Below are 13,936 nucleotides of genomic sequence, written 5' to 3' on the forward strand. Positions count from 1 at the left end.
AACATATTCTGACACAGTTTCAGTGAAGTTAAAGTGATGCCATTTGACACTAGGGGTCCGCTGGGATAAGAACAAGGATGGTTTCTTTCCAAATCAATACTTGAAATTTTATGTTTCATGGATTAATTGCAAGCCCCTCTGTTTGGCAGGGTTTGCCCTCGGCTGTGTACCTGTGGGGAGATTTGCCAGGAATTCCCTGCTCCTTACTAAGTATATTTGAGGGTGGCTCGTGACTTTGTAATTTCTCCAGTTGTTGTTCTCTGTACCAGTATCAAAGCCCAACTCACCTTATTTCTCAATGATTTAATCCATGTCACGTCATACAAGCAATTCTTTGCAAACTCACTTAGCAATCTTGTATAACTGCCACACACTCAAAAGCTCATTCTTATTGTGGGCTTGGAGAGGTGAATTGGAAGGGAAAAGGAGATGTCGAAGAAATTCTTCTCTCAGAGGGAAGTGAATCTGTGAAATTCTTTACCACAGAGTACTGCAGAAGCTGGGTCTTTAAGATATTGATCAGTAAGGGAATCAAGGATCATGCGGAAAAGGTAGGAAAGTGGAGTTGAGGATTATCAGATCAGCCATGATCTCATTGATTTGCACAGCAAACTTAATGGGCTGAATGGCCTACTTGTGATATTTATGTTCTCTCTCCTGGTGATTTTTAAAAATTCATTCATGGGATGAGGGCATCACTGGCTACGCAGCATTTATTGCCCATTCCTAAGTGCCCTGAGGGCAGTTAAGAATCAACCACATTGCCGTGGAGCTTGAGTCACAAGTAGGCCCGAACAAGTAAGGATGGCAGTTTCCCTTCCCTAAAGGGCATTAGTGAACCAGATGGGTTTTCCCAACAATCTGCAATGGATTCATGGTCATTATTAGATTCTTAATTCCAGATATTTATTGAATTCAAACTCCACCATCTGCCATGGTGGGACTTGAACCCAAGTCCACAGAACTTTATCTGGATCTCTGGACTAACAGTGCAGCAATAATACTACTAGGCCATCATCTCCCCCATGCTTAATTCTTAATAATGCTTATAATAAGATATTATTAAGATATGTTTAGATTATGACTTAAGTTTGAGATGCTGTATATCTTATTTATCAAAGAGTAATGCAGAGAAGTTCGAAATATAAACAGTTTATTAATTTAAAACATCTTAGAGTTTTACAGAGTTTCAAATATATGTGTAGTCATAGCGAGGAGCACCATGTCTAGTCTCTCCCTGGAGATGTTTCTCTGAGAGTCAGGAATCAGCCACTTGATTCACGAGCTCCATTCAGCAGGCTAAAGCAATCAAGCTCTGTACAAAGACTTGTGATCAGACAAACTAAATCAAATACTGTAGTTGTCACCTTTCTTCCATCCACCACCATTTGTAAAGGCAACAGCTGCCCATATACAGATACAAGTGGAAGGCAAATGGTATTAGAATGGGGAAGGCATCCTGCAACCACACAGGGCTTTGAGGAAACAATGAATAGAATGAGCCTCTATTCTCTGGTGTTTAGGACGAGAGGTGATCTCATTGAAATGTATAAAATTCTCAGAGGGTTTCACAAGGACGATGCTTACAGGCTGCTTTCCTCGGCTATGACCATGGCTTCAGAAGAAACAGATAGCTATTTGGGAAAAATAACTTCAGCAGAGGGTTGTGAATTTTTAGAGTAGATATTTAGTTGAAGAATATTTTAAAGACTGAGATTGATACATTTTGGCATTAAGAGATATGGGAATTGGTTTGGTGAAATGAATTGCTGAGCAGGTTCAAGGGGGTCTATGACTATTCCAGTTCCAGTCATACATAGGAACATAGAAATGGGGATAGGAGTAGACAATTCAGTCCTTCAAGCCTGCTCCACCATTCAATATGATTATGGCTGATCATCCAACTTAATATCCTGTTACCCTTTCTCTCCATACATTTCGATCTTTTTAAACCCTGGATTGGGGTTCTGCAGTGAGAATATGAGATTGGTTTTCCGATAGTGAGCAGACTGGATTGGGGAATCTACAGTGAGATGCTACAGTGAGTCTTTTAGATTGGTGATCCTATAGCCAGTGTTCTCTATTGAGGACTCTTTAGTGAGATACTGCAGTGTATAAACTACATTGGAGAGCCTACAGTCAGTTTACTAGATTGGGGAATATACAGCAAGATACTACAGTGAGTGTACCAGATTGGTGATCCTACAGTGAGTATACTGGATTGGGGAATCTACAGTGAGACTCTATAGTGATTATTCTAGGTTGATGATCCCATAGTGAGTACATTGGTTTGGGGATTCTACAGCAAGATACTGTCGTGATTATACTAGATTAGTGAATCTACAGTGAGATAGACAGTTAGTATACCAGATTGGTGAGCCGATCATGAATATACTGGATTGGAGAATCTACTGTGAGATTATACATATTAGGAATCGATTAGGAATCGACAGTGGGCATAAGAGATTGGTGATCCATAATGAATATATGGATTTGGGGGTTCTACAGCAAGATATGACAGTGATTATACTAGATTGGTGATCCTACAGTGAGTATACTGGTTTGGAGAATCTTCAGTGAGATGTTACAGTAAGTATTTTAGTTTGGTGATATTATAGTGAGTAACTAGTGAGATACTACCGTGAGTGTACTAGATTAGTGATCCTATAGTGAGTACACTGGATTGGGGATTCTATAGCAAGATACTATATTGAGTATACCGGTTTGGTGATCCAATAGTGGGTACACTAGATTGGAGAATCCACAGTGAGATTATACAGCAAGTATACTACATTGGTGATCCTATTGTGAGTGTACTGGATTGAGGAATTTACGGTGAGGTACTTCAGTGAGTATACTTGATTGGGAAATTTGCAGTGAGACACTAAAGCGAGTACACTGGATTGGTGATCCTATCCTACAGTCAGATACTACAATGAGTATACTAGACTGTAAAATCTACTGTGAGATTCTACAACAAGATTACTAGATTGGGATCCACTAGTAAGTATACAGAATTGAGGATTCTACTGCAAGATAGTACAGTAATTATACTAGATTGGTGATGCTATTGTGAGTATATTGGATTGAGGATCCACAGCAAATATTGTGATTATAGAGACATAGAGCATGGAAACAGACCCTTCGGTCCAATCAGACCATGCTGACCATGTTCCCAAACTAAACTAATCCAATCTGTCTGCTCCTGGGCCATATCTCTCCAAACCTTTCCAAATCATGAACTTATCCAATTGTCTTTTAAATGTTGTAACTGTTTCTCCATCCACCACTTCCTTTGGAAGTTCATTCCACACACGAAGGCTGTTCCTCATGTCCTTTTTAAATCTATCTTCTCTCATCTTAAAATTACATCCCTAGTTTTGAACACACCATGCTAGGGAAAAGACCCTATCTTCACCTTATCTATGCTCCTCATGATTTTAAAAACTTCAATAAGGTCACCCCTCAACCTCCTATGCTCCAGTGAAAAAAGTCCCAATCTTTACAGTCTACTTTATATCTTAAACCCTCCATTTCCTGCAACATCCTTGTAAATATTTCTGAACCCTCTCCAGCATAATAATATCCTTCCTATAATAGGGTGACCGAAATTGAACACAGTAATCCAGAACAGGCCTCATCAATCTCCTGTACGATCTCAACATGACATTCCAACTCCTATACTAAGCAGAGTAGCTCAGTGCTTAGCACTGTTGCCTCACAGCGCCAGGGACTTGAGTTTGATTCCAGCCTCGGGTGACTGTCTGTGTGGGGGTTGCACATCCTCCAGATGCTCCAGTTTCCTCCCACAATCCAAAGATGTGCAGGTTAGGTGACTTGCCCATGCTAAATTGTCCACAGTGTTCAGGGATGTGTTGGTTAGGTGCATTAGTCAGGGGTAAATGTAGAGTCATAGGGTAGGGGAATGGGTCTGGGTGGGTTACTCTTTGGAGGGTCGGTGTGGACTTGTTGGGTCAATGGGCCTGTTTCCATGCTGTAGGGTATTATGATTCTATACTTAAAGGTCTGAGCAATGAGGCAAGCATACTAAACACCTTCTTAAACACCCTGTCTACGTATGATGCAAATTGCAAATAATTATGTACCAGAACCCCTAGGTCTCTCTTTTCTATAACACTACCCAGGATCCTATGATTAACTGTATACTATTAACCAAATGCAATACATCATATTTATCCAAATTAAACTCCATCTGCCACTTCTCAGCCCACTGACCCAATTGATCAAGATCTCTTTGTAATCTTAGATAAACCTTTTTCATTGTCCAGTATAACCACCAATTTTGATGTCATCTGCAAACTTACTAACCACGCCTCTGATATTCTCATCCAAATCATTTATATAAATGGGAACATCACCATTTGCAAGTTACCCTTGAGGCTGCTCACTATATTGACTTGGAAATGCAATACCTGCATTATTGTTGAATCAACATCTATCCTTTTTGGGGATATCTAACCATTTGGACTGCAACGCACTACCACCTACTCAAGGCATAAAGAGTGGGCAATAAAAGCCACTGTAGTTCACATACTGTGAACAAATAAAAAAACCCTCTCAACTCCATTACAGTTAGTATACTAGATTGATAATTCTATAGTGAATATACTGGACCGGAGAATCTACAGTAAGATACCACAGTGAGTATACATGTTTGTTGATTCCTCTATACTTCCATGAGGGAGAAGAAGAGATTGATCAGAGAGAGGGTACGGCTGATCAGGAATAGTGGAGGGAACTTGTGCCTGGAGTCTGAAGAGGTAAGGCAGGCCCTAAATGGGTTTTTTGCTTCAGTATTCACGAGTGAAAGGCACCTTATTGATAGTGAGAACATCGTGAACCAGGTTAACAGGCTTGAACTGATTGATGTTAAGAAAGTGGATGTACTGGAAATTCTGGGAAGCATCAAGATAGATAAGTCCTCAGATATATCCAAGGTTAGCTGGACCAGATATATCCAAGGTTACTACGGGAAGCAAGGAATGAGATTGCTGCAGCTCTGGTGATGATCTTTGCATCTTCACTCTCCATGGGAGTAGTATCAGCTGATTGGAGGGAAGTGAATGTTGTTCCTTTGTTCAAGCAAGGGAATGGGGAAATCCCTGGGAATTACAGACCAGTCAGTCTTATGTCTGTAGTATGCAAGGTGCTGGAAAGGATTCTGAGGAACAGGATTTATGACTATTTGGAAAAACATAGTTTGATTAGAGATAGTCAGCATGGCTTTGTGAGGGACAGGTCATGCCTCACAAGCCTTATTAAGTTCCTTGAAGATGTGACAAGACAAGTTGATGAAGGTCTAGCAGTGGATATGGTGTATATGGATTTCAGTAATGTATTTGATAAGGTTCCCCATGGTAGGCTCATTCAGAAAGTTAGGAGATATGGGATAGAGGGAAATTTGGCTGTCTGGATACAGACTTGGTTGGCCGAAAGAAGACAGTGAGTGGTAGCAGAAGGAAAGTATTCCACCTGGAGGTCGGTGACCAGTGGTGTCCTGCAGGGATCTGATCTTGGGCCTCTGCTGTTTGTAGTTTTTATAAATGACTTGGATGAAGTGGAAGGGTGGGTCAGTAAGTTTGCCAATGACAGAAAGGTCAATGGTGTTGTAGATAGTGATGAAGGCTATTGCAGGATACAACAAGACATTGACAGGCTGCATGGCTGGGCTGAGAAATGGCAGATGGAGTTCATCTTGGATAAAATTAAGTGATTCATTTTGGAAGGTCGAATTTGAATGCTGAATACAGGGTTAAAGACAGTATACTTACCAGTGTGGAGGAACAGTGGGATCTTGGGGTTCACGTACATAGATCCCTCAAAGTTGCCACCCAAGTTGATAGGGTTGTTAAGAAGGCATATGGTGTTTTGGCTTTCATTAACATGGGATTGAGTTTAAGAGCTGCGAGGCTTTGCTGCAGCTCTATAAAACTTTCGTTACACCACCCTTGGAATATTGTGTCCAGTTCTGGTCGCTTCATTAAAAGAAAGATGTAGATGCTTTAGCGAGGGTGCAGAGGAAATTTATCAGAATGCTGCCTGGATTGGAGGGCTTCTCTTATGAAGTGAGATTGAGTGAGCTTGGGCTTTTCACACTGGAGAGAAAAAGGAAGAGAGGTAAATTGATAGAGGTGTACAAGGTAATGAGAGGGAAAGATAGAGTAGATAGCCAGAGACTTTTCCCCAGGGCAGAAATGGCTGTCACGAGGGGCCATAATTTTAAGGTGTTTGGAGGAAGGTCCTTTACGCAGAGTGGTAGGTGCATGGAATGCACTGCCAGCAGTGGTAGTAGCCCTTTCAGCAACTGTTGGACAAGCACATGGATGGCAGTAAATAAGGGGTGTGTAGGTTAGGTTGATCTTAGATTAAGATTAATGCTTGGCACAACATTGTGAGCTGAAGGACTTGTATTGTTCTATGTTCTACCTATAGCGAATATATTGGATTGGTGAGTGAACAGAAATATTTTAAAGCAGTGATCCTACAGTGAGTACTGGGTATTCTGGATTGGGGAATATACAGTGAGATATTACGTTAAGTGTGCTAGATTGATGATCCTATAATAAGTGAATTGGATTGGTGAATCTACAATGAGATAGAACTGTCGTACACTAGACCCGTGATTCAACAGTGAATTTACTGTTTGGGGAATCTACAATGAGATTCAACAGTGAGTGTCAGATAATGACCATCAGATAATGATTCTAAAATGAGATAATATTAGAAATCACACAACACCAGGTTATAGTCCAACAGGTTTAATTGGAAGCACTAGCTTTTGGAGTGCCGCTCCTTCATCAGGTGGTTGCAATCTGGATTGGGGAATCTGCAGTGAAATATTACAGTGAGTATACTAGATTGGTGATCCTAAAAGGGTACATTGTATTGGGGAATCTACAGTGAGTATACTAGTGAGCCTATATAGAGTACAGTGGATTGAGAATTCTACAGTGTGTATACTGTTTAGAAAATCTGTTCTGAAATTCCAGAGTGGGTACTCTAGATTGCTGATCTTATTGTGAGTGTACAGCATTTGGAATTCTTCAGTGAGATAGCACAGTGAGTACAATATATTGGTTGGTATAGTGGAATGGGGAGTTCAGAGTGGGATTGTGTAATGAGTATACTAGATTAGGAAATCTACAGTGAGTATACTAGATTGGTGATCCTACAGTGAGCGTAATGATTTAAGGATTCTACAATGGGATATTACAGTGAGTATCCTAGGTTAGGAAATCTACATGAGATACTACACTGGAGTATTTCACTGAGTATATGGGCCTTTATACTAGAGTGGCTGTCCTAAATTGTGGTCTCTACAATGAGTATACTAAATTAAGGATTTCACAATTAGCTGCATGTATATAGTTTGGGAATCCTTCATCCAAAAACCTTGAGATCAACTGATTTTTGGATAAAGGGTATTTTTAGTGTTCAAGAATACTTACCCCTTGCAAGTTTGTTCGGGCCCTTTGGAAAAAAAGACAACCTTTATGTCTGTTCTGATCTGTTGGGCCAAGCAAAGTTTTTTTTATCAAAGGACCCAAACTCAGTGTGTCTCCGTGTCTATTCAGGTCTACTTTCAAAAAGGCCTTTGGTTTTAGGTCTTTTCAGTTTTTAGTGCATGTGAATAATGATACCTGACCTGTGGTGGTTTGGAGAATTTACAATGAGATCCTACAGCAGTGAGTATACAAAACTGAGGTTTGTAAAGTGAGTCATTATAGTGATAACACTGCAGTGGAGTATTTCAGTGAGTAAACTAAATTGGGGATTATACAGTGGAAGAATATAGTGAACAACTAGACTAGGTATTCCACAGTGGGAATACTGTAATGTGGCTTTTCAGTGATGGTCTTGATTGGGGATTTTATAGTGAGTACAATGGACTGGCTATTCTGCAGTGGGGATACTGCACTGTGATTCTACAGTTGGATATTGTAATGGGTGGACTTGACTGGGTTTCTGCAGAATATTGCAGAATACTAGAAAGGGAATTGCAGGATAATACAGTAAGGATACGAGAAGGTCAATCTATCTTCAGAACGTGTGTCTTCACCTTTACCAAAAACACTAGCTTTATCCACAATGGTATCAACCTTGGAATTCCTGGTTCAGTTCACCAACTGTTGAAACCATCAACCAAGCTTTTATGACTGTTCATATATTGCTTTGGTCATTCTTCCACCATCTCCCCCCCCCCCCCCCCCCCTTGAAACCTAACCTCAACTAAAGTTCTGTTGACCATCTCCCAACTCACATCAACTTCCATTCAGCCAAAACCTCTAAGCTCGCTGACCTCCACTAGCTGCCAGAATGGCCAAATCAATATTTTAAAATTCCTATCCTCATTTTCAAATCTTTGCAGGGCCTAACTCTCCTCCAGCTTGCCAATTCTCTGTGGTTCTTCAACTCCACTTTCGCATTCCCGATTACCATTGCCCCACAATTAGCAGCCTGAGCCCTAAGCTCTGGAATGTCTTCCCTCAATGTCTCCCCTTTCTCCTCTTTTCAGACATTCTTTAGAATCAAATTCTTTGTCCACATTTTTGGTCAGCTTCCCTTAACACCACAAATATTGGAAATCTGAAACAGGTACAAAAATATTGGAAACACTCGAATAAAAGCAAAATACTGCAGATACAGGAGATGCTGAAAGAAACACTGAGAATGCTGGAGAAACTCAGCAGGTCTGGCAGCATCTGTAGAGACAGAAAAAAAGAATGATTGTTTCAGGTCAATGACCTTTCAATTTGTTCTCATCCAAATTGTGTTTCGGTTATTTGGTGACGTTCCTGTGCTGTGCATTGGGATGCATTTAAGGAGTTATATAAATGCTTGACTTTGTTATCATGTCTTATTTTGACTGGATCTTGAAGAGGTTCACTGGTAGCTAGGCTTGTTAAATAAACCTGTAATTAAGAGAAAATGAGCTATTTTGTGTCGCTGCTTGCATTCAGTACCAGCCTGCGTGGCAGTGGTCATATGTAGAGGCTCCTCATTATCAGCAACACCTGCCTGAGTGATCTATTGCCAAATTAACATTGACAATTAAAACTAGCCATACACAAAGAAAAGTCATGCAATGATTTTTACAGTGCAGTCACTATTAAGTCTGTCTCCCTTGCACTGGGTCCCTACTTCGAAACTGAGCAGAAACATCATCAAAAATGAAATGGTGGTGTAGGTGCGTCATAACACAAGTGAACAAACCTGAAACATTTTCTTTAAAAAGTGAAGAAATGTGCCAAACAGCATATTGGGCCCATTATTTTCTCTTGCTTTAAGAACGTAAGGTCTGCCTGGGAATGGCAGGACTTGACTTATGAAGAGAGACTGGATTGCTTATTCACTGGAGTTTAGAAGAATGAGGGGAGGATCTCATAGAATCTACAAAATTCTAAAAGGACTTAGCAGGGTAAGCACTGGGAGGATGTTGCTGATGCCCAGGAAATTCAGAACCAGCAATCACAGACCATGGATATGGTGTTGGCCATTTAAGACTGAGATGAGGAGAAATTTCTTCACCCACAGTGGTGAGCCTGTTGAATTATTTGCCACAGAAAGAGGTTGAGGCCTAAACAATATTTTGAGAGGAAATGTTCGATCACTAATCTAGTACACTCACTGTCGATTCTCACTGTAAATTCCCCAATCCAGTATACTATCAGATCACTAAACTTGAATACTCACTGCAGAATTTCTCATAGATTCCCAAATCTGTATACTCACTGTTGTATCTCACTGTAGATTATCTAATCCAAAGCACTCATTATAGGCTCACCAATCTAGTACATTGCTGTAATATCTCATTGTAAATTTCGAAATTCTGTACACTCACTATAGAATCAATCTCGTATAGTCACTGCAGTATTTCACTGAAGTATCCTCAATCCAGTTTCCCCAATCCAGTTTCCCCACTATCAGGTCACCAATCTAGTATACTCACTGTAGAATCTCATTGCAGATTCTCCAATCCGTACTGACTATAGACTCACCAATCTAGTACGCTTAGTGAGTATATTAAATTAATGATTGTATAGTGAGTATACTGGATTGGTGAATCCACAGTGAGATACAGTGACGATCTAAGAGATCCCCCTTTATCTTTCTAAACTTGATCAATTGGGTCAATGGGCTGAAGAATGGCAGATAGAGTTTAATTTGGATAAATACGAGGTATTGCATTTTGGTAAAACAAGTAAGGGTAGGAATTGTACAATTAAAAGTAGGACCTTGGGTAGTGTTGTAGAACAGAGACCGAAGGATTAAGATACATAATTCTTTTGAGTTTGCATCATATGTAGATAGGGTGGTTAATGAAGACTTGCCTTCATTACTCAGAGTTTTGAGTACAGAGGAACCTCGATTATCCAGCACTCAATTATCCGAATATTGTATAATCCAGTAAGATTGCAAGGTCCCGATGCTCGGCCAAACTATGTTATCCGGCATTCGATTATCTGGAGTTCAATTAACTTAACAAAATACTCCCTGCTCATGTCCTTTGGATAATCAATGTTCCTCTATATAGGAGTTGAGATGTATGTTGAGGTTGTACAGGATGTTAGTAAGGCCTCTTCTGGAGTACTGTGTCCAGTTCTGGGTCACCCTGTTATAGGAGGAATATATTTAAGCTGGAGAGGGTTCAGAAGAGAATTACCAGAATGTTGCCAGGAATGGAGAGTTTGAGTTATAACGAGAGGTTGAATAGGCTGGGACTTTTTTCACTGCAGCATAGGAGGTTGAGGGGTGACCCTATTGAGGTTTATAACTTCATGAGGGGTATAGATGAGTGGAAAGTATCTTTTCCGTAGAATGAGGGATTTCAGGACTAGGAGCATATTTTTAAGGTGACAGAAGAAATATTTAAAAAAGACATTGGGCAACTTTTTTACACAGAGAGTGGTTCACGTGTGGAATTAGCTTCCAGGGAGGAAGTGGTCGATATGGGTAAAGTTACAACATTTAAAAGACATTTAGTTAAGTACATGAAAAAGCGACATGGGCCAAGCACAGGCGGGTGGGACTAGTTTACTTTGGAATTATGGTTGGCATGGACAGGTTGGATCGAAGGGTCTGTTCCTGTGCTGTATGATGCTATGATGAGAGAATTCAGTATACTAATTTTAGTATCTCACTGTAGAATTCTCATTTCAGTAGACTCACTACAGGATCACCAATCTAGTATATTGGTTATAGTATCTCACCATACATTTCCCAATCTAGTATACTTACAGTATCCTGCTGTACATTCCCCAAACCAGTTTACTCATTATCGGATCACTAATTCAATATGCTTAATGTAGTATGTTGCTGTGGAATCCCCAATCCAGTATGCTGACAATAGGATCACCAATCTAGCATACTCACTTCAGTACTTCACTTTACATTCCCCAATGCAGTGCCACTTGAGATTCAACAATTTAATATACTCACTGTTATACCTAACTGTAGATTTTCCAATTGGGTATACTCACTATAGGAATACCAATCTACTTACTGTAATATCTTATGCAGAATCCCCAATCCAGTGCCTTCACTGTAGAATCTCCGTAAACTCTCGAAGCAGTACACTTACTATACAATCAACAAACATAGTGTACTCATTGTAGAATTCCCCAATCCAGTGTACTTATTATAGGATTGTTAATCGAGTACACTCACTGTACCATCTTGCTGTAGAATACCTAACCTACTTGACTCACTTCAATATCACTCTGCAGTATACTCAGTATAGAATCGCTGAACTAGTATGCTTATTGTAGTATCTCATTGCTAAATACTGAAACCAGTATTCTGTCTGCAATATTCAACTGCAGTATATGCTTTGTAGAATCCTCAATATAATGTACTCACTACAATTAATGAGAGGACCTCTTCATTATCTCTACTTTCTGTCTTCTGTCGTTCAGGCCATTCCCTAATCAGGTCAACAATGTGCCTTCAATTCCGTGAGCTCCAACTTCAGTGAACATTATCATGAGGAACATTATTAAATGTCTTCTGGAAACCCATATAAATAACATCCAGAGATATTCCTCTGCCAAATGCTGTCACCAAAAAGTCTTCAAAGCTTTTCGCTGGATTCATCAGGCATTGCCAACCATTACAAACTCACTGGTTTGCTGGGTCTATTCAAAATGTTCAGTCACCCTGTCCTAATTACAGACTTCAGAATTTTTTCAGCAATAGAACCTAGCTAATTGGTCTTTTATTGTGTAGTTTCTCTCTCCCTTCTTAAATTGTGGAGTGACAGGCACAATTTTCCAATCTAAAGGAATTGCTTCTGAATTGAGAGAACCTTCCAATGTTATAGTTAGGACACTCCAATATTCTCATGTACTCCTTTATAGGTCTGAAAAACATTGTAGCATTATCAATGTGTACACAGAACTCAAACAATTCTTTATTTTCTTTATGTGCATGGTAAGGATCCCTTGGCACTAACTGAAGAGCAGGGAATCTTCTAAGTGTTTTGGCCAGAGAATGGTGAACCTGTAGAAGTGTCTGCCACAGAAGGTGTTTAAGGCCTAAACATTGGATGTCTTCAAAAAGAGGTTATGTATAGTTCTTCAGGATAAAAAGTTCAAATGATATGGAGAGGAGGTGGAAATAGGGTACTGAATTGGATGATCAGCACTGATTATACTGAATGGTGGGACAGGCTGGAAGGGCTGAATAGCTTACTCCTGCTCCTATCCTCTCTGTTTCTACAGGTGGACTTTTTTATACTGAATGGTATTGAGCTTCTTGAGTGTGGACTGCATACTATCTGAGCATTCTTGTCCCTTTTAAGTGTGGAATCTTGCTGTGTGAATTTGCCTTATATAGCACTGAGACGGGAGACCATCTACAGCCTCTAAACTGTGCAACTGTCCAGAACGCTGAGCTTATCTCTATCACAGTGTGAGTTTGAGAATCTTGAGCAATTAATCCGTATTCATAAAGGCTTTGTAATATCAGTTATGTTACAAAGAGTAATATTAACGTTAGCCTATCATGTAAACTGGGCAGTATTGAACAAACCAAGTTAAAAATCACACAATACCAGGTTATAGTCCAACAGATTTATTTGGAAGCACTAGCTTTCGAAGCGTTTGCTGTTCCTTCATCAGGTGGTTGTGGAGTATAAGACTGTATGCTCCACAACCACCTGAAGAAGGAACAGTGCTAGTGCTTCTAAATAAACCTGTTGGACTATAACCTGGTGTTGTGTGATTTTTAACTTTGTACACTGCACTTCAACACTTGTATCTCCAAATTTTAAATAAACCAGCCTGCTGAAGTGAATGAAATGGGTCAAAAATGACTGGCTCGTCCAACTGCACACCTATTCAATATTAATATGCATTTGCTTTGTGTCAACAGAAATTAATTGAAAATAAAAGCTCAATATTAAGTTTTTTTTTAGTAAAGTGTGATCATCAGATCAGATAAGTCTGTTAAATCAAAGGCTGTGATCGCAAAATTATTCAAGCAAGACACTTTCCTGATGTTGGAGCCTTCTCCACAAAATGAGTTGTTTCTTATGCTTGGATTATGCTCTGAGGAGTTGCGTGTGTGGAAATGCGGCTTTGATGACTCAGTCTTAGTTCTGTCTGAGCTCCGGGAATTAGGAATTTGCACTGTTCAAGCAACCTATGACGCAAAACATCACTTTGTTCAGAGTTCTGATTTAAGCATCATACTGTGTCAGGAATACTGTCTAAGCAGAGCTTTAATGCTCTTATCATTTTCCTTACTTACTGAGGTACAGTACTCACCAGGTCCAGGATATCTTCTTAAAATTGTTGTGTGTTAGCCTGGGTTATGTTACCTACAACGGAGGGGACAATCCTGGATGAGTGAGCACAGGAGAGAATGGATCAGCAACTATCTCTGAACTTGGAAAAACATTTATTGAACTTTCTGC

Source organism: Chiloscyllium punctatum, chromosome 46 (assembly GCF_047496795.1).
Source record: "Chiloscyllium punctatum isolate Juve2018m chromosome 46, sChiPun1.3, whole genome shotgun sequence".
NCBI classification, from domain to species: domain Eukaryota; kingdom Metazoa; phylum Chordata; class Chondrichthyes; order Orectolobiformes; family Hemiscylliidae; genus Chiloscyllium; species Chiloscyllium punctatum.